A 21,824-nucleotide genomic window follows, 5' to 3' on the forward strand; every position below is an offset into this window, starting at 1 on the left:
AATGTGGAGACCAGAACCTTTCACAACTCTACTATCCCATAACATGATACAGCAATCCCGCAGTTAATGTTGTTTCGCTTTATCATGCAAGTCAATCGCTATTAAGTATCACGAGATTGGTTTTTAACCTCATTTCCCCGTAAGCTGACTGGCAGCATTTTGGAATGGCCTGTCCTGCTCTCTAACTCTGACCTGCGTGTACAATTCAGATTTGTCACCAGCTCCTCTCTGCACACCCTCCCCAACATCTCAGAACCTCCCAAGCCCTGACCCACCCACTCACTGCTTCGCTCTCCTGAATTCGCGTTCCCATTCAAGATCTGGATCCAGATCCGACGCTCAAGCTCCAGGGTTCAGGAATACTGAGTTGACTGTTATAATCCATGAATTTTTTTTCTTTTAAAGAGGATTCAAAGCTGCTACTCCTGCCTCATTGTTCATCTCCGGAAGCTGCAGGCACAGCAAGAGTTCAGAAGGAAGCAGCGAGCCGGAACATTTAAAAGAAAATCATCACGGATTAAACAGCCCCAGCTTGGCACTTCTGCCATCTACACTTCCACAACCCAGGAAGCTCCAGCTGCTAATCAGATTCAGATCTTGAACAGGAATGGACTGTTCAAAATATTTTTTTTACAGACATACTCAAAACTAATGCATATATGCTGTGTGGAGGGAGAGCAGGATTCCTCCTGGTTTGGACAAGTTACAGGTCAAGTCTCCTTTATCCATAAATCCAAAAACCTAAGGCACTCAAACGCACTTTTTTTTTGGAACCTCATCGAGCTTTAGTGCAGAAAGCCAAGGCATTTGCACTGCTTAACTTGTGATTTTTTGGTGAACATGTTGAAGAGAATATTTTCAGGTACCCTGTATTTATCAGTGATACATCTTAACTTTTCCAACCATTTTATTTACTTCACACTATAGCTAGTAATATAAGTTTATAAGCAGAATTTGAAAACCAGAATGATCTGAAATGCAATCAGCCCCAATGGCTTCAGATAGAAGATACCCAACCTGTCTGCCTTATTTCACTTGTAAGCAGTTTTAACTGACCTCACTGCTAAGCTTGGGGGAAGAACAGGAACATTAGCACGAGATTGATTGCTAGTAAGTGGCAAGAGGTGGCCATTAGGGGAGAAGAGGGTCAGTGCTACCCTACAGAATCTTCACTGAATTAGTTCACTGCCTAAGCTTACCTTCATATTGGGATAAAAGAGGGTTGCATTGGAAAAATACAAATACATCCACGTCAGTCCCATTATAGAAACAATGTTCCATTCTCCTCTCCACGCGTGAACAGGCATATCTCATCTTCCCATCTCTCTGGAGGTTTACATTTAATGCACAAGTGGTTTGATGGAGCAAAGAGCTCACCTTTAGATATAATGCTTCTCATTCCTCAAATTCCACTATTTAAATAATGGGCTGTTAACAAAATAGGGTGACCAGATTATCCCAGTACAGAAACTGGCTTGACAGCTCAGTTTTAAAATGGTTTTTAAAACCTCGGAGGGCGTTTACTGAACAGATTCACAGGAGTCTGCTGTCAGCTCTTTAGCAAATAGATAAAATATTAAACACAAAACATTAATTACATGAGACAATAAGACATTGGAAATATTTCAGACACCAAGCAAACTCTCACTATCCTTTTTATCCCAGCAATGCCTTTACAGACCCAAGACTACCAGAGATATTATTTCCACACCAAGGATACAGCGGGTTCAGTTGCAAAGAGGGTTTGTTCCAGTAGGCTTCTCGATATTCACCAGAAGTTCTTTCACAATTGATATCTTTCAAGATACAGAAAACTCACTAATTCATTACGTAGAAACTAGAAGGAGACGGCCATTCGGCCCTACGAGCCTGCTCAACCATTCATTTTGATCATGGCTGATCCCCCCTTTCCCTCGATCCCTTTACCCCCAAGAGCTATATCTACTTTTTCCTTGAAATCAGACAACGTTTTGGCCTCAACTTTCTGTGGGAGTGAATTCCACACATTCACCACCCTCTGGGTGAAGAAATTTCTCCTCACCCGAGTTCTAAAGGTTTACCTCTTATCCTCAAACTATGACCCCTATTTCTGGTTACTTTAACATTACAGCAATAGAAAGGAGTTCCTTAAACTCATTTCATCAGCTGTCTGGCATCATTTTCAGCTCAAATTGGTCAGGTGGACTGAGCTTTCAGTCTATGGTATATTTATACCTGTTGAAACTAAAATTGTTTTTCTTGTCTCGCGCTGTTTGTGGGTCTTTTCTCTGACCCTCTGTTGCAAGGCAATAGCACAGCCTTTTCTACTTTTTATTCGTTTTAACTTCACTGACTGACTAGCCCTTTGGTAATCCATCTCTTCAAGAGTCGTACACTAACAATATACATACACAATCAAGGCTTGGAGACTTCCTGACTTCATCACAAAAAAAACCTCAGATTAAACCAAACACAGGTTTCAGCTGTAGCTAACAAATAGAACAATAACACGCACAAATACAAGTACATCTCAGTGAAAACTATGTCCAGTTTCTTGCACATTCCCACCCTCAACGCTTCTAAGTGGTGTTTAACATGGAGAAGCACTGAGTCATCAACTGATTACAACCTACCATCCTCCCTCAGCAGGAGCTTTCCTTGCCCGTTTGACCTGATGAGACATCATGGGACGTGGAGGCCTTCCAGAACCACAGCCTCTTGACCATATACTGCTGTGCTCTCCAGTGTCATGCATGCCAATTGCCAACACCCCTCCTTCATTCCAGTGTGGGTTGTGTGTAACAGTATCCTCAAATTAACAAACCAGACAACATTTATTCAGTGATGAAACTTGCAGAAATAATGCCTTTGCTGACAGGGATCCACAGACTCTTGTATGGCATGATGGCACAGTGGTTAGCACTGCTGCCTCACAGCGCCAGGGACCCGGGTTCAATTCCCGGCTTGGGTCATTGTCTGTGCAGAGTCTACACTTTCTCCCTATGTCTGCGTGGGTTTCCTCCAAGTGCTCTGGTTTCTTCCCACAGTCTGAAAGACATGCTGGTTAGGGTGCATCGGCCATGCTAAATTCTCCCTCGGTGTACCCAAACAGGTGGAGTGCTGCGATGAGGCGATTTTCACATAACTTCATTGCATGTTAATGTATGCCAACATGTGTCACTAATACTTAAACTTTAAACCTTAAACAGACACCAATAAAATACAGAACATGTTAAGGCCCATTTCTCAAGCAGTGTGCAAGGAATCCAATGGCTTGCTCCTACATACCAGCGGATAGTTGTGCTCACAGGTTTGCTGAGTTACTAAAATAAAAGCAAGATACTGTGAATCATAGAACCCTACAATGCAAAAAGAGGCCCTTCAGCCCACTGAGTCTGCACCGACCACAATCCCACCCAGGCTCTACCCTCATATCCCTACACAATTACCTGCTAATCCCTCTAACCTACACATCTCAGGACACTAATGGACAATGTCAGCATGTCCAATTAACCTAACCCGCACATCTTTGGACTGTGGGAGGAAACCAAAGCACCCACAGGAAACCCACGCAGACACAAGGAGAATGTGCAAACCCCACACAGACAATGACCTGAGCTGGGAATCGAACCCAGGTCCCTGGAGCTGTGAAGCAGCAGTGCTGATCACTGTGCTACCGTGCCACCTGTGGATGCTGGAGATTTGAAATAAAGTTTTGAGGAAGTTGTATTGGAAAGTTAATGGTTTCTCTTGGGTTTTCCCAGCACTGTGTATTATTGCTGAGTTACTAAGTTTTGTCATCTGATCTCATAGCGTTATCTTAGCACATTTGATTGCATCACACTTTCACGCCCGAGATTACATTACACCCTACAGTATTAATGTACTATCCCAACTTAAAATGGCAAGCTGACAAAGCAAAATTACATTTCAACGAGCATTTTAGTGCTCAAAGATGTATGGATTTCTCCAATATTTAATGCACCAGGTTATCCCCTGGGTTTTTTTCAGAATGGGAGGAGGTTACTTCATGCTGCAAGTGTGAGAACAAAGTGGGGAAAGTGTCACAGGAAGCAAGCATGATGACACATTTAACATTACTAATTAAAGCTTCTGTGGTATTTCTCAGTGAGTTGACGTTTTCGTAAGAATGTGCAATGTTGAGCAGTGTCCTGTTACCAGAGATACGGACAGATCAGCTGGGAACTGCCCATAAATTAGCTGGTGCTGGGATCAGACTGCAAATCCTGCTCTATTTTGAGATCTGGATAGGAGACTAATGGTTCCAGGAACATCCAGAGGGAGCTTTTGGAGCAGGTGCTAGGATCCGGGGGCCATTGTGACTGAGTTCCAAAGATCAGGGAACATTGAGGGTTGATTTGATTGATTGTCACATGTATTAGCAAATAGTGAAAAGTATTGTTTCTTGTGCACTATACAAAAAGGCATACTGTTCAAAACGTACATAGGGGAGAAAGAAACAAGAGTGCAGAATGTAGTGTTAAGTCAAAGCTAGGGTGTAGAGAAAGGTAACTTAGTACGAGGTTGGTCCATTCAAAAGTCTGACAGCAGCATAGCTCTTCGAGTCAGTTGGTACGTGGCCTTAGACTTTTGTATCCTTTTTCCCAACAGAAGGCGGAAAAGAGAATGTCCGGGGTGCGTGGGGTCCTTAATTGTGCTGGCTGTTTTGCCGAGGCAGTGGGAAATGTAGACAAAGTCAACGGATGGAAGGCTGGTTCGCGTGATGGATTGGGACACATTCACAACCCTTTGCAGTTTCTTGCAGTCTTGATCAGAGCAGGAGCCCATATCGAGTTGTGATACAACCAGAAAGAATGTTTTCTATGGCGTATCTAGAAAAATTGGGGAGAGTCATAGCAAAGTCTCCTGAGAAAGTAGAGGCATTGGTGGGCTTTCTCAATTATACTGTGGGATTAGAGAACATCCAGAATGCAGTCAAGGGATTTGTTAGCACTAAGATGGGCTGAGAGATGTAGAAGTGAGAAGAATAGAGCAAGGAGTTTCAGAAGGACTTGGGGTTGAAGTACTGGAGATCGGAGTACTGTCAGTCCTAGAGTCTAACATCCTTGGGAGTGATCCCCCCAGCAAGAGACTGGAATCCAAACTACCATCAGGTTACACCCTACCCCCACCCCCAACTGCCTGGCCCTCATCACCAGCAAGTTCACATCCTTGTATTCGAGGATTAGGGATACGCTTTCTTCTCTAAAATAAATGGATCGACATTATCTCGGATTTCGGTGGGGGTGGGGCGGTACAGCTGTAATCCTCCATTGGCAGCTCCATGATGCGCAGTGACTTATACAATCTCCAACATAAATCTCAAAGCACTTCAAAATTCACATTTTAAATATATTGTTACATCTCAAATCTGGCTTTTTTTAAAGACTGAAATGTACAGTCTGGCTAAACAATTCTCTCTTTTTCAAAGCGACTCAATACCAACAGTTGCTAATGTTCCGCTGCTGCTCACACGCGCTGTTGCTGTTTTTCCCATGAGGAGATCCCAACAGAACAGCACATGTAATATATTCATATCAATTCATCTATTGCCTGAAATAAAAGCTTCCGAAAATTCAATATCCAAGTTTCTTCTGCTCATTTGGGTGAAGAAGAAACTTGGAAACTCTTAATGAGATACTAATAACTCTGGGGAGTTCTATGATCTGCAAACGTTCTGAATATGGAGATTGCAATCTGCTGTGTGCCCAGGATGTAGTGACTTGTACCAAGATGCTCGCCAGTAAATTAGCCAGCTGAAGCCCAAACTTTGAGGGGCCAAGGCAGTCAATTGAAAACTTCAATAGCACTGGAGAAAAAGAATCTAATTGTGAGATACACAGCATTAAAGTTTAAAAGCAAATTACTGCGGATACTGGGATCTGAAACCGAGAGAACATGCTGGAAAATCTCAGCAGGTCTGGCAACATCTGTAAGGAGAAAAGGGCTGACATCGATCCAGATGACTCTGTCAAAGCTTTGTCGAGTCTTCTGGACTCAAACGTCAGCTCTTTTCTCTCCTTGCAGATGCTGCCAGACCTGCTGAGATTTTCTAGCGTTTCCTCTTTTGGTTAAAGTTTAAAAGCTATTTAGAAATGAGAATTTTGAGTTGCTGAGCTGAATGAAGATTAACACATTTGCTCAGGATGGTCAGTGCCTCGAACTGCAGGATTACAACTGGCACGGTCATGGGAAAATCTGATTAAAGCCAGGCAGGGCAGATGTCACAAGGTGTCTACACAGCACTGACGAGCCCATTGGGTCTGGGTAACATATGCCCCTTATTTGGTAAGATGATAGGATACACCAATTTTAATAGAAGTGTGAAACATGTTACTGCTGGCTCAAAATAAAACCACGCAATGCAGTCCAGTATTTGGCCAAGGGCCAGGTTATATTGCTCAGCATCAGCCAAATATAAGCTGAATTATGCTGTCCAGGCTTAACAAACCACATCAGCTGGAAGGGGATGGGTGGGGAGATAAGCAGAGTCTCTAGTTCAAGAGATGGGTTAGTAATGGGTCAGATTCCACCAACTTTGACAGACCCGGCACTGGGAGTAGGATTCTACTATTTAATACCAGATAATCTTACAGACTAGAGTCTGAAGTAGACAGTATGACTCCCTGCTTTGTCTTTTGCTAATTATCTTACAGCTACCCCCTCTGGTTACTGACCCTCCTGTCTCTATTAAAATACCTCCACTTTAAATGCAGATCTGACGAACTTAAAATTCTAACGGGGCACGAATGTTCCCGATGGTGGGGGAGTCCAGAACGAGGGGTCATAGTTTGAGGATAAGGGGTAAATCTTTTAGAATTGAGACGGAGAAATTTCTTCACCGGGAGTGGTGAGCGTGTGGGATTCACTACCACAGAATATAATTGAGGCCAAAGCATTGTCTGATTTCAAGAATCAATGAGATATAGCTCTTGGGGTAAAGGGATCGAGGGACATGAGGGTGGGGGAGGCAGGATCAGGATATTGAATTTGATGATCAGCCGTGATCAAAATGAATAGCAGAGCAGGCTCAAAGGGCTGAATGGCGCCCTCCTGCTTCTAGTTTCTAAGAAATAGGAGTAGACCATATGACCAACTGAGCCTGCTCTGCTATCCAATATCACAGCTGATTGTGGACCTCAACGCCACTTCCTGGGGCTCTGTGCCTTATGCTGAAGCACCAAACCTGTGTATACCAGGCGTAGACATCTCCAGTGGAACATTCACAATCCTCCAGAGGGGAGAGAATTCACAGCTGAGTGAAGCAATTTCTCATCTCAGTCCTAAATGATTCACTCCAATCATTCTCCAACCAGCAGAAACAACCTTTCAGCGTACAGCCTATCAAGCCCCTTCATAAGCCTTAATGAGATCAACTTGCATTCTTCTAAATTCAGAGAATCTGGGCCCAATTTACTCAGCCTATCATAGCACCTTCCCCTCATCCCAAGGCGCAGTTTAGTGAATCTTCACTAATGCCTCCAATGCGAGTTGGCAAATTAGACAAAATGACACTGTGGCACAGTGGTTAGCACTGCTGCCTCTCAGCGCCAGGGTGCCAGGTTCAATTCTGGCCTCAGGTGACTGTGTGGAGTTTGCACATTCTCCCATGTCTGAGAGAGTTTCCTCCCACTCTCCAACGATGTGCGGGTTGCAAGGCTTGGCCATGCTAAATGACCTGTGTCAAGGAGATTAGCTAGGGTAAATACATAAGGTTATGGGGATACATCCTGGGTGGGATTGTGGTTGATGCAGGCTCAATGGGCCCAATGGCCTCTTTCTGCACCATAGGGATTCTATGACGCACTATTCAGACGTGTTCTCATCAAAACCCTGTACAATTGTAACAAGACAACTTTATTGCTGTGCTCAAATCCTCTGGCAATAAAGGCCAACATGCCACTTGTCTTCCTAAATGCTTGCTGCACCTGCCTCATTACTTCAATTAAATCTCACTCTAACCTAAAATCCCTCATTCTGTTACCATTCTGACAAATCGTCTCTGTACTTTCTCCAAGATCTTGATATCCTTCCTAAAATGTGGCGCGCAGAACTGGGACAATTCTCCTGTTGAGGCCCAAGTAGTGATTTGGAAAAGGCTTGGTACAACCTCCTTGCTGTTATACAACTACCCCTGTTTGTCAGTGCTGTGCTGCATCATTTAAGATGGTCAATCTCCAACAACAACCACAGACATTTTTACGAGCACAGTTGTAGGGTAAGGGACAGGAGGTTCAGAGCAGATTTGAAAATAAAATTTACTGAGGACAATGAGAACCTGGAATGTGCTGCCCAGGAAGGTTATGGAGGCTGAAAACCTTACAACCTTTAAAAAGTATTGGTGAGCGTGTGAAGCATTCAAGGATATGGGACAAGTGCTGGAAAACAGGATTAGCGCGACTTAAATAGTAGTTATTGTTGGTGTAGACTCGATGGGCTGAAGGGCCTTTTCTGCGCTGTACGACTGTGACACACTGGCTAGTCCTGGCAATCTAAGGTCACGTACTAACCGATTCAAGAATGGCCTATTCCCTGCTGCCATCAGATTTTTGAATGGACCTGCCTCGCATTACGTTGATCTTTCTCTGCACCCTAGCTATGACTGTAACACTACACTCTGCAACCTCTCCTTTCCTTCTCTGTGAATGGCATGCTTTGTCTGTGTCACGCACAAAATACTTTTCACTACATACTAATACGTGACATTAATAAATCAAATCACTGATAAATCTGATCCCTCTTTCTGGTGTAGGGAAAGTGCATTGTGGCTCTATAAAACATAGAAACTATTAGATCTGTGGATTTCCTGCATATGATCACAGGATTCCAACAATATCAATAAAATATTGACAAAGCGAGCAAGAACCAGCTTCACAGCGCGATGGTATGTTCGGTTGCAACCTTTGTGATCAAATTGCTGCATGCATTTAATGTGTGGTGTGGTTTGGAGTGCTGCAGAGGGTGACTCACTACTGCAACGAGCTGCAGACCATAGGGAACCTGGCTGCAAATTTGAAAATCGATAGCTTCAGCTCAGCATCCAGGAGCATAGAAATCACTCAGTCCGACTGGGATCAATGGAATTGACTGCTGATAAACACATGCTGCCTGACAGCAAAGTGTCACCTCAGCACCATCCTGATTTAGACTGGCTTCTACAGAATTCAGATAGAAACTGAAATACAGATCTATGCGTGACAACACGGTGGTTAGCACTGCTATCCCTCAGCGCCATGGACCCAGAATTGATTCCCAGCTTGGGTCACTGTCTGCATGAAGTCTGCATGTGCTCCCTGTGTCTGCGTGGGTTTCCTCTGGGCACTCCAGTTTCCTCCCACAATCCAAAGATGTGTAGGTTCGGTGGATTGGCTACGCTAAATTGCACCTTAGTGTAGGGGGACTAAGACTAAATGTGTGGGATTACAGGGATTAGATCTGGGTGGGATTGTGGTTGGTGCAGACTGGATGGGTTGAATGGCCTCCTTCTGCACTGTAGGGACTCTATGATCTGTAATGCTGCACTTTAACAATTTAGCCAGTTGTGGATCTTGAGCCTGAAGCTGATGAACATTTTGCAATCAATAATTAACCTGCACAGGTACCTTCACTTCAAACTGCAGTTTAAAAAAGTTAACAGCAGAATAATTGAGGAGCAGCTTCCTGTTAATAACTCCGAGATCTCTTGCTACCTGAGCAAAGTTCTTACCTGTCAGTCATTTCCTCCAATTTTTGTGAGCTTCCTGATGTCATTTGGTTGCTAACTGGCACAGCAACCGGACCCATGGCCTTAAAAAGGAGTAAATTTGCCACAAATGCACTGAGCATAACAGTGCACCGAAGATACTCTGATCTCATGCGCTTTCATCTTCTTTATCAATCTCCCATGTTTATTATTAGTGTTACAAGTAGGCTTACATTAACACTGCAATGAAGTTAGAGAAAACCTCCTAGTCACCACACTCCAACGCCTGCTCGGATACACTGAGGGGGAATTTAGCCTCTGCACCTAACCAGCAAGTCTTTTGGACTGTGGAAGGAAACCCACAGACACAGGGGAGAGTGTGCAGACCCCGCACAGGTAGTGGCCCAAGCCAGGAATTAAACTCAGGTCCCTGGCGCTGTGAGGCAGCAGTGCTAACCACTGTGTCGCTCCCTAACGGGCCCTACGCTGCCCCCAATATACTTAGAATATCTCGGGAACCTCCCTAATCTTAGCCACCAGATCCTGCCTTATTTTAATCAAATCCATCATGCCCAAATCTGAATTGTTTTTTGCAGATGATCTTTTCTCTTTTCCATAACAAACAAATTGTACTGGGTTGTGATTGATATCACTAAAATGCTCTCCCAGTGCCATCTCCAGTTTGGTTTCCTAGAATTAGATCCAGCACTGCACCGTCCTTTGTTGGACCTTCTACGCAGATAAAAATCTGAGCGCATTTCAAGAGATCTGCCCAGAGTACTGCAATCCCAACAATGTGCCTGCCCTCTTGTTATTCCTAAGCTTCATTTAAAGGCCCTTCCAAGATATTGTCCCTCCTTTCTGTGGCAACTGACTCTGACAACACCTCCTCTTTTACACCCTCCCCTGAAGATCCTATACCCAGAGATGTTGAGTTGCCAGTCCTGCCCTCTCTCTGTGCTGACAACAAATATTCAAATCCATGTATTCACATTGCCTCCTCTCCTTTTTTTCTACCAAATTGACTGACTTCACATTTGCTCCTGCAATAACATTAACAATAATGAGGAGAGATGAAATCTTGGTCAAAGTTGGCAGAGGCCCTTCATGTTGATTGGGCGTTAAGAGAGTATCACAAAGGTGGACCAGCACAGGTCCCGACAGTAAGTTTCAAAAAGCTGTAATTACACAAAGAACAAAAATAGATGAGTTTGGATTATTGCTGAAACTACTAAAACTACAGTATTTATAACTATGTGAAATAGTTATTTTGAAACAAACATGACTTCTTCGCCATAATCTGTACTTGGTGTCAAGTCTAACTAAAATGGGGTTTCAATGGGATTTGTGCAAAGTCGTTCTAATAAAGATTTTAAAACAAGGAAGAGCTAAGTGCTTCTTTTCCTGTTTCAGTAGCACTGTTAAACATACTTCCCTAGAGTGCCTGTGTCATATCTTTATGTAGCTCTGACACATGTAGGGTTAATCTGCCAGCCAGCCTTCTCTCACACCCAACTGTCAGCTGCAGATTCTCCAATTCAAGGCAAAAAAAAGTCTGTGCTTCCTAGATACCAAGGAAAAACATACAGATGTCGAATAAGTCAGCAGCTCTGTGCAATGCCAATTATAATGCTGACAAAAAAATGGCAAAATGTAGCTCAATGCTTTGCCATAATTTTTTGTCAGCATTTTATCATGCGTATGTTATCGTCATGACTGAGGGACAAAAGGAAAATCAAGAAATATGGGAATAGGTCAAGAAAGCACAGTTCAGTTAGATGAGCCATAATGATCTTATTGAATAGTAGAGCAGATTCGAGGGGCATTATGACCCACTCTTGTTGCTTTTACGCTTTGCTCAAATTTTCGTCTTTTCACTCCGCAGGTGGAGGTCCACCTCATTGTCAAACGAGGGGCATGCACACGGTGGGTCGTGCGTGGGCTGCTCCTGGAGGTTCCGGGAGTGGCCTAGTACTTCGTGTCGGTGTGTGTGCTTGATCCTGGACCGGTAGACGGGCGCCGCAACAGCTCGGTGACTAGCACTGCTAGCTGTGCAGATACATGGATTTGGGCCTGTGTCTGTGGGAGTTTGTGCATTCTGTGGTTGCGTGGGTTTCCTCCGGGCGCTCCGGTTTCCTCCCACACCCCAAAGATGTGCTCTTAGGCTGATTGGTTTTACCAAATTGACACTATTCTCCCCTGAATCTGGCTAAGTCAGGGGTTCTATTTGTAGATACGCAGGGTAGAATAGGTGTAGGGTGATGCGGCAGCGCGGGCTTCTTGGGCCGAAGGGCCTGTTTCCCGTGCTGGGTTGTTCTTTGTAAGAGGAACCACAGCTCTCGGGCCTGTTTTACCATTCAGTGAAATCATGGCTAAACTGCCGCTTAACCACTTCTGCCCACCTTGGCTCCATTACTGGTTGAACACAACTCAATAGTGTTCAATTCTGGTTGCCACGCTACCAGAAGGATGAGGCGGCTTTGGAGAGGGTACAGAAAAGATTTACCAGGATGTTACCTGGTATGGAGGGCATCAGCTATGAAGAGAGGTTGGAGAAACTTGGTTTGTTCTCACTGGAACAACGGAGATTGAGGGGTGACCTGATACAAGTCTATGAGAGGCATGGGCAGAGTGGATAGTCAGAAGTTTTTCCCAAGGTGGAAGAGTCACTTACTAGGGGACACAGGTATAAGGTGCAAGGGGCAAGATTTCAAGGAGATGTACGAGGCAATTTTTTTTTTTAAAAGAGGGTGATGGGTGCTTGGAACTCGCTGCTGGGGGAGGTAGTGGAAGCAGATACAATAGTGACTTATGAGCAGTGTCTTAGCAAATAGACGAATAAGATGGGAATAGAGATATATGGTCCTTGGAAGGGTAGAGGGTTTTAGTTCAGTCGGGCAGCATGATCAGAGTAGGCTTGGAGGGCCGAAGGGCCTGTTCCAGTGCTGTAATTTTCATTGTTCTTTGTCGAGTGAGCATCGACTGCTTTTTGTGGCAGAGAGTTCCACACTCCCATCATCTCCACATTCAGATAATTTGCCAATATCATCTTTTGCTTTAATCAATAGTAGATTAAAAACGGTTACACTCACATCTGAGTTCTAATGCCACTGAACATGCCATCATGTTCACCTTGACAAAACATACAGGCAAAGTCTCCACCAAACGATACATGGGATCATTTGCCTGGCAATACAAGCTCTGGTGGGCACAGCAACTATCAGATTATTAAATACAAGGATGGCACCTTTTTATCTCAAAGATTATTGTAGCTCATTCCTATTTTGTACCTCATTTTGGTGCAAACAAGGAGAGGTTCTAATGCTGTGTGTGGGAATGTGCTGTCCCGAAATGATTAAACTGCAAAAGTATTTCATTGACTGCAAGTATACCAAGATACTGAATGCAGCCATCAAAATGCAAGATTTGCCCTGCTTCTTCAAAGTGGCAGAAAATGGACTACAGTCAGAGAGAAACATTCATGACATTAATGAAATCCTCATGTTCAGTGAACCACTAACAGCTGCCATATAATTTAAAGTTAAAGATTATTGTCACAAGCAGGCTTACATTAACACTGCAATGAAGTTACTGTGAAAATTCCCCAGTTGCCACACCCTCAAGCCTGTTCAGGTACACAGAGAATTTAACATGGCCAATGCACCTAACCAGCATTGGACTGAAGGGGAAAGCTGGAGGACCCAGTGGAAACCCATGCAGACACAGGGAGAACGCAGAAGCTCCACAGACAGTGACCCAAGCCGTGAATTGAACCCAAGTTCCTGGTGCTGTGAGCCAGCAGTGCCACTGTGCCAACCCTGGTTGTGAAAATAAGAGTTGGGCACTCAACGCATAAAGCATTTTCAACAAGATTGATGAACTGACAGCACAAATGGTAGTAAACAGGTATGTCCCAAATACCATTACAGAAAGGTGGCTGCTGGGTGACCAAAGCTGGGAACTGAATATTCAAGGATGAAGACAAAGAAGAAAAGATGAAACAATTAAAGGATGAGATCAGTACATTAGCAAGAATAGATCAGAGGAACAAGAGGTGGAATTTGTTTGGGTGGAGCCAAGAAACAACAAGGAGCAATAGATACTGACAGTTGTTTCTCGGCAATTAGGAACTGGACAATATCCAGGCTTGGGTTAACATGTGGCAAGTAACATTCATGTCACACAATTGCCAGGCAATGACCATTTCCAACAAGGAGGGTTTAACCATCACCCCTAGACATTCAATGGCATTACTGTAATGCCCTATGTTGGGGGTTGTGGGTTTTAAACAAATAGAAAGGTTGTGGGTTTGCACACGTTGAGACTCTGCACTGCAGCGTACAACTGAAAGTAAAGGCAGGAGCCTGTGAAACCGCCCCCCCATGACATCATGCAACACCCCCCCCCCCGCTTTTACACCAGTGATGACACCAACTATTATGACATCGTACAGAGGATCAAGCATACTTGACACTGTGCATCATCACACGTTATCAATAAAGTCGATCAGGAAGATGTCTAGCCCTTTTGGTTCATCCAACTTTCTTCAATTAGGCAGCCCCTGACCCGAGAAGTATGATTTGGAACTTCAGCAGACACTTTGTTTGGAACTAGTTCTGCATCATTCTCCCAGGCTATTGGAGCAAAGGCACAATCAACAGGCAGTTCAGTTATTTCTCCGGGAGTATTCACAGCACTGGGAACTAAACAAGTTGGTGGTGCTCTGGAGATGATTCAGAAATCATTGGGATGACAGCGTTGTTCAGCAAGGTGTCGCCAAACTAGTTCACCGCCGGCTTGAACTGTGTAAGAAATTTTGATTTGATTTATTATTGTCACACATTAGTATACAGTGAAAAGTACTGTTTCTTGCACTCTATACAGACAAAACATACCGTTCATAAAGGAGGAAATAAGTGCAGAATTGGGCCTGTTTTTACAAAACTATGGCTAGTACCCATTTTTTTACTCATGACAGAATTATGTTCACTCAATCCCATTGCTGAAATGAATATTGCTTTGCCCTCATCTCTCTAGCAAATCGAGATTGTTATTGACATTCTATCACAGATTTCTGGAGGCAATAAGTTAGAGTTAGTTCTCAACTTTCTCTTTAAGAGTAGTAATGCAGATAAACTTTGGGTAGCCACATTAGTAGTGTTTCTTTAAGATGCTAAAAAGTTTTCACGTGACATAACGAACCTTGCTGTTTTGAAGCTTTTAATGAATTTTTCAAACATTGTAAGAATCTTTCAGCCAATCCAAATGGTTGATGGATAAAGTGTGGATTTTATATACTGAATACAATTTACACTGAGATACTCAAACGTGAGATAAACTGTGAACCAATATCACTAACTGTTCTGGTTTACCAAATCTTGCAAACATTTCACCAAGTTTTGCTAGCTGAGCATTATCAGCACTAGTCAGAGAACATGAAGAAAAGGTCCTTCTTCTAAAGGTATGAAAAGTGAAGCTACTGCCCTTACTCCATAAGGTGAGGCATTGTAAGCAGCAGTTATGGTAGTTTTGGATTAAAATGAACCAATACTTCAGAGTTCTGCAAAGTATCTTTGACATCCTTGTATGCTTTCTCACATTTTGCCCAGTCTAAAGACCGTTACATACACAGCAAATAATGCAAGGGCTTCAACAACATAGCTGAGTTAGGAAGAAATAATTTACTAATCCTAGAAAGGTCCCCAATTGTATCATATTCACTGGAGGTAGTGTTTCTAAAATAGCATCCATCCTTTTAGGTGCTTTGTGAAGGCCTTTATCAATAATGTAACCCAAATATTGGACTGACATCGGGCAAAAGTCACTTTTCTTTCTTGATACCCAGAGCACGTGCTGAAGACATTCCAATTTGCACCTAAATTACAAGTGCTCTTGTTCACTGGACCCTATAGAGTATTAAGGTAACAGTGTCCACCGGAGAAACCACTTAAAATCTGATCCTCTGATCTTTGGAACAGGGTTGGTGAGGATGTTATTCCAAAAGACTTTTGAGTAACAATGGTACACAATGGTTGAGACTCAGCAGCTACATTCATCTGTACATATGCTTCTGAAAGATCAATCTTGCTGAATTCTTGCCCACTTGATAACACAGCAAACAAATCTTCAATGAAAGGAAGTGGATATTGATCAGGACACAACTCTGGATTTACTGTTGTTTTAAAATCACCACAAATGCAAACTGAACCATCTGGTTTCATAACTGGTACAATGCGAGTAGCCCAGTGACTCACTAAGTGTTCACAAGTCATAGTAATTCTTCAACCTTGGGATGAATTGCATATGTCACCACTTTTGCAGAAACCTTTTAGTTGACTATTAGGTTTTACCTTGCGTTTCACTTGAACTCCCTTCATCAAGCCAAGTGTCTCTTTGAAGGCATTTATCCAGAGGGTGCTGTCGGTCTGTTTTGACAAAAGACTGATCTATTGACAGCACTCCAATTAAGCTTAATCTTCTCCAACCACAATCTCCCAAAACAAGCTGAAAAATTACCACGGACCACAGGGAGGGGCAACGCCACTGTTTGGTTACGCAACTCTACATTGACCATGATGCAACAATCTCTTCCGTGTATGTCCTTACAGCAGATTTTAAAGATGTTTCAGCTTTTGTTGGTATGTAGTTTCCAGAATTGAAGATACACAGCACCAGTATCAACTTCCATCCTAATAGGTCCATTCACTTTGGAATCATTCAGAATTTGAGAGAATCCCTTGGAGTTCTTTATCACATTTCTAGACTTTCCCGTCTTCATAGTCAGAATTATTTTCTTCCATGCTGTAAACTCTTTTTGTAAAATGCAATTTGTTCTTCTTGAAGGTATTCATTCTTCTGAATATTCTTCAAGGAAGCTGATCTAGCCCAGCAAGCTGCTGCAACATGATCTATTTTGTCACAATTCTTGCATTGTCTATCCTTACTCCAGCTTCACTCGCTGAATAGCTCCTTTCTGGCAAATCTGACATGCTTGTTGCTCTTTTGACTTCTTAGGGCCAGTTCCCAACTTGTGGATCTTCAATCCTGCATCAAATTGTGAAGCCTCTTTCGCAGCCAGTCACAGCTACACTGCAATTTCTACTGCTCTCTTTAAAGTCAAAGCACGTTCAGTAAGTAATCTTCTTTAGATAGCATCATGCTGGAGATCACAAACTTGACAATCTTGGAGAATCTTCTAGTGACTCACCAAACTCACAATGTTGTGCCAGCCTTTTTAAGGTTGCCACAAACCAAGCAATTTTCTTTGTGCAATGTCCCATGTTAGGGCTTATGAGTTTTAAACAAAAGGAAACTGTGGTTTGTATGTGTTGATTCAAACTGACACAGCAGGTTTTATTGAAAGAACGGGTTTACAAGGATATTGCCTGCTTTGGATGCTAGTAGCTATGAGGAGAGATTGGACAAACTTGATTTTTACTTGGAGGTCAGAGGCTGAGGGGTGACCTATAGAAGTTTACAAATTATCAGAGGCACGGAGAGAATGGATGTTCTTTTTCTCAGGGTAAAAATGTCAATTACGAGGGGACATAGGTTAAAAAGGAGGAAAAGGAGATGTGAGAGGCAAGTTTTTTTTTTAAACAGAGTATTAAGTGTCTGGAATGCACTGCCAGAGGTGGTGGTAGAAGCAGATACAATAGCAACATCCAAGAACATCTTGACAGATACATGAATAGGTAGGGAATAAAGGGACACAGACCTCAGAGGGGCAAAAGGTCTTTAGTTTAGAACGTTCCATTGTGTCAGCACATGCTTGGTGGGCCGAAGGGCCTGTTCCTGTGCTGTCCTGTTCTTTATTCAAAGATGAAGTCCTGTCGGGCTATACCTACAAACCAAAATCCTTATCAAAAAACAAGATATGCCTCAAAAAGGGCAAATACAGAACACCCTTTCTGCATTCCAACCCCCCCATTAAGACTTAAGCCACTCGTCCATCTCCCATGACGTTACTCATAATTATGCTCAGAGCAAAGGGGACGATAAAACATATACCATTACAGGTGTAGGGCTGAAGAGGAAGGAAGGAGGGTTTTTTTTTTAAACACAGCCTTACTGTTGTACAATGCATTCCTTAACTGAAAGGAGCACGCCGAGGAGCATTTTCCATTGAAGACAAAGGGGAATCCCTGCCAGTATTAAGCATAAAAACTCACTTCAATGCTCAATTACTGGATCGCTTGTCACAATGACAAATACCAACACAGAATCAGGGAGGAGTACTAATGACAAGGGAGAGCGCCTGGATTTTACACTGAACTGCAGTCTGCTACTCTAAATTATTGCCTCCCACAGAGTTCACATGTCTAATTGAATTGTTAAACGCTTTGATATCGTTGTCGAATGTCACTCAGAATAGCAGGATACAGTCAGGCAAATTACACTCCAATGGCCTTTAGTCCTCCTCTAACTTCATTAGAGTCCTTGTGCCTCTGTTGTATAGCAAAAACACTAGTGGTAATTTAACAAAATTCGCTGGTTCCCACAGATGGGAATCAGCAAATGTGACAACTGTTTAAAAAAGGTAGACAAAAGGTGGGTAACTATAGGCTGGTTAGCTTAAGTTCAGTAGTAGGGAAAATGCTTAAATCTATCAAGGAAGAAAAATAGCAAGGCATCTAGGTATAAATTGTCCCGTTGGTAAGATGCAGCATGGGTTCATGAAGGGCAAGTCAAGTTCGACTAATTTGGCAAAATTCTTTGAGAACATTACATGTGTAGTGGACAATGGAAAACCTGTGGATGTGGTGGATCTGGATTTCCAGAAGGTATTTGACACAGATTGTTGCATAAGATAGAAGTGCACAGTGTTACAGGTAATGTATTAGCATGGACAGAGGATTGGTGAACTAACAAAGCAAAGAGTGGAGGTAAATGGGTTTTTCTGGTCGGCGATCGGTGACTAGTGGTGTGCCTCAGGGATCAGTGTTGGGACCACAATTGTTTGATTTACATAGATGATTTGGAATTGGGGATCAAGTGGTGTGTCAAAATTCGCAGATGACGCCAAGATGAGTGGTAGATCAAAGTGTGCAGAGGACGCTGAAATCTGCAAAGGGATATAGATAGTCTGAATGGGCAAGGGTCTGGCAGATGGATTACAATGTTGGTAAATGTGACATCATCCATTTTGGTAAGAACAACAGCAAAATGTACTATTATTTAAATGGTAAAAAATTGCAGCATGCTGCTGTGCAGAGGGATCTGGGTGGCCTTGTGCAGGAATCTCAAGGAGTTGGTTTGCAGGTGCAGCAGGTAACTAAGAAGGCAAATGGAATTTTGTCCTTCATTGCGAGAGGGATGGAGTTTAAAAACAGCGAGATTATGTTGCAGCTGTATAAGGTGCTGGTGAGGCCACACCTGGAGTACTGTGTACAGTTTTGATCTCCTTACTTGAGAAAGGATATATTGGCACCAGAAGGGGTGCAGAGGAGATTCACTAGGTTGATTCTGGAGTTGAGAGGGTTGGCTTATGAGGACAGACTGAGTAGACTGGGGCTATATTCATTGGAATTCAGAAGAGTGAGGGAAGATCTTGTAGAAACATAATATTATGAAGGGAATAGATAAGATAGAAGCAGGGAAGTTGTTTCCACTGGCAGGGAAACTAGAACTAGGGGGCATGGCCTCAAAATAAGGGAGAGCAAATTTAGGACTGAGTTGAGGAGGAACTTCTTCACACAAAGGGTTGTGAATCTGTGGAATTCCCTGCCCAGTGAAGCAGTTGAGGCTACCTCATTGAATGTTTTTAAGGCAAGGATAGATAAATTTTTGAACAGTAAAGGAATTAAGGGTTACAGTGAGCGGGTGGGTAAGTGGAGCTGAGTCCACAAAAAACAAAAATCAGTCACGATCTTATTGAATGACAGAACAGGCTCGAGGGGCCAGATGGCCGACTCCTACTCCTAGTTCTTATGCATCTCCACTGAAATCTTGAAAAAAAACCTTTCACTCCCTCGTAGAGCAAGGCTCCATTATGTCTGGCTGCCTCCAATACTCTTTGGCGATCCTTGAAGTTATGGAAACACATAACTGAACCAGGCACTGATTGCCCTGAGGTCTCACACGCAGGATAACTTGTGGCCTTTCTAACTTAATGTACACAGCTTTCATTTCTAAACTAAGAAAACGTGGTAGCTGATTTTCAGAATTTAACAGGGAGTTTACCATCAGCTCCTTCTGGCAAACCAGAAGTCCAGGAGTTTTTACACTGGCCTCCGCACTCCAGACGGTCAAGGAATTGACGTACGAGGTTGGTTTTCCAAGGATTATAGGGGATCCTCAATTATGGAAGCTGCATTTCCAAAAGTAACAATTCTCTTACGCTTCATCAAGCTTTTTGCCAGAATTCTACACTATATAGAATGAGCACTGATATTTTGCACTAAAACGGAGTTTCTTTTCAATGATCTTAATAACATTGGCAGTCATCAGCAGTAATGCCATTGAGCGTGCCAGGTTGAGCGCCTGCTTGTTCACTGAGCCACCATGTTGAGGAGTCTGCTTCACCCCAGTTACTTCCAACTGATGTCTCTAGTCGACAGCATTCTTAATATTTTTCAGCATTTTAATCACCAATGTTTAACCAGAAATCTTCCAGGGATATAATATGGAGTTCTCACTCCCGGATGAGGTAAGTACAAGCTGTGTAAAAGCGATAAATGAAAGGATTTCAGGCTTAGTACCAGAGCTCATGGAAACAATTATTCCCATGAGTATCACGTGATTCTTCCCCACCCCCTCCATATACCTTCATTAATCGAGGGATTGAGTTTAGGAGTGGGGAGGTAATGTTGCAACTTTATAAGACCTTGTCAGACCCCACTTGGAGTACTGTGTGCAGTTCTGGTTGCCACACTACGAGAATGATGTGGAAGCTATTGAAAGGGTGCAGTGGAGATTTACAAGGATGTTACCTGGATTGGGTGGCATGCCTTATGAGGACAGGTTGAGGGAGCTAGGTCTCTTCTCCCTGGAGAGACGAAGGTCAAGAGGCGACCTGATAGAGGTTTAAGATGTGAGAGGGGTAGATAGGGTGGATTCTTGGAGGCTATTTCCCAGGGCTGAAATGGTGGCTACGACAGGACACAAGTTTAAGGTATGGGGAGCAGCTACAGAGGAGATGTCAGGGGTAAGTTTTTTACTCAGGGTGGTGAGTGAGTGGAATCGGCTGCCACTGGTGGTGGTGGAGGCGAACCCGTTGGGGTCTTTTAAGAGACTTTTGGACGAGTACATGGAATTGAGAGTTATAGGTAGGTCTGGTAGATAGGCATATGATCAGTGCAACTTGTGGCCAAAGGGCCTGTTTGTGCTGTAGTGTTCTATACCCCTGGTTAACAAAAATCTATCAATCTCAATGCTGAAATTTTCAGTTAGCCTCTCCAGCTTTTTGGGAGTTTGAGATTTTCACTCCTTTTTGCGAGGGGAAAGGCTTCCTAACATCACCCTGGATGTCCTGATTCTAATTTCAAGGTTTTGCCCCTTGTGCTGGACTCCCCCACCGCCAGATGCAATAGATTCTATCAACCTTATCGAATCTGTTAACATCTCAGTTCGATCACTCCTCAGACTAGCCTACAAGAAAATTACTCAGCCAGACATGGAATGGTGATGAAATTTTAGCTCAACATGTTGGAAATTAGATGCACAAATTTACAGAAAATATTAACATTTAATTTTATCATATAGTTAGCCAATGGTCCCTGGAATGAAGGGTTTGTTGTACGAGGAACAGTTGAGGACTCTGGGTCTATACTTGGAGTTTAGAAGAATGAGGGGGGATCTTACTGAAATTTACAGGATACTGTGAGCCTTGAATAGAGTGGACGTGGAGAGGATGTTTCCACTAGCAGGAAAAACTAGAACCAGAGGGCACTACCTCAGGCTAAAGGGACGATCCTTTAAAACAGAGATGAGGAGGAATTTCTTCATGGTGAATCTGTGGAACTCTGCCACAGAAAGATGTGGAGGCCAGGTCATTGAGTGCCTTTAATACAGAGGTAGATAGGTTCTTGATTAACAAGGGGATCAGGGTGTAGGGAAAAGACAGGAGAATGGGGATGAGAAAAATATCAGGCATGATTAAATGGCAGAGCAGGCTCAATGGGCCGAGTGGCCTAATTCTGCA

General features: G+C 43.2%; 1 protein-coding gene across 1 annotated transcript in view; it reads right to left on the minus strand.

Annotated features, from left to right (window-relative positions):
• Positions 1 to 21,824, minus strand: part of stx2b (syntaxin 2b) — a 71,063-nt gene that overhangs the window by 33,358 nt on the left and 15,881 nt on the right. The window lies entirely within an intron of this gene.

The sequence above is a fragment of the Carcharhinus amblyrhynchos genome, chromosome 20, assembly GCF_965287045.1.
Source record: "Carcharhinus amblyrhynchos chromosome 20, sCarAmb.v2.hapA, whole genome shotgun sequence".
In the NCBI taxonomy this organism is placed as follows: domain Eukaryota; kingdom Metazoa; phylum Chordata; class Chondrichthyes; order Carcharhiniformes; family Carcharhinidae; genus Carcharhinus; species Carcharhinus amblyrhynchos.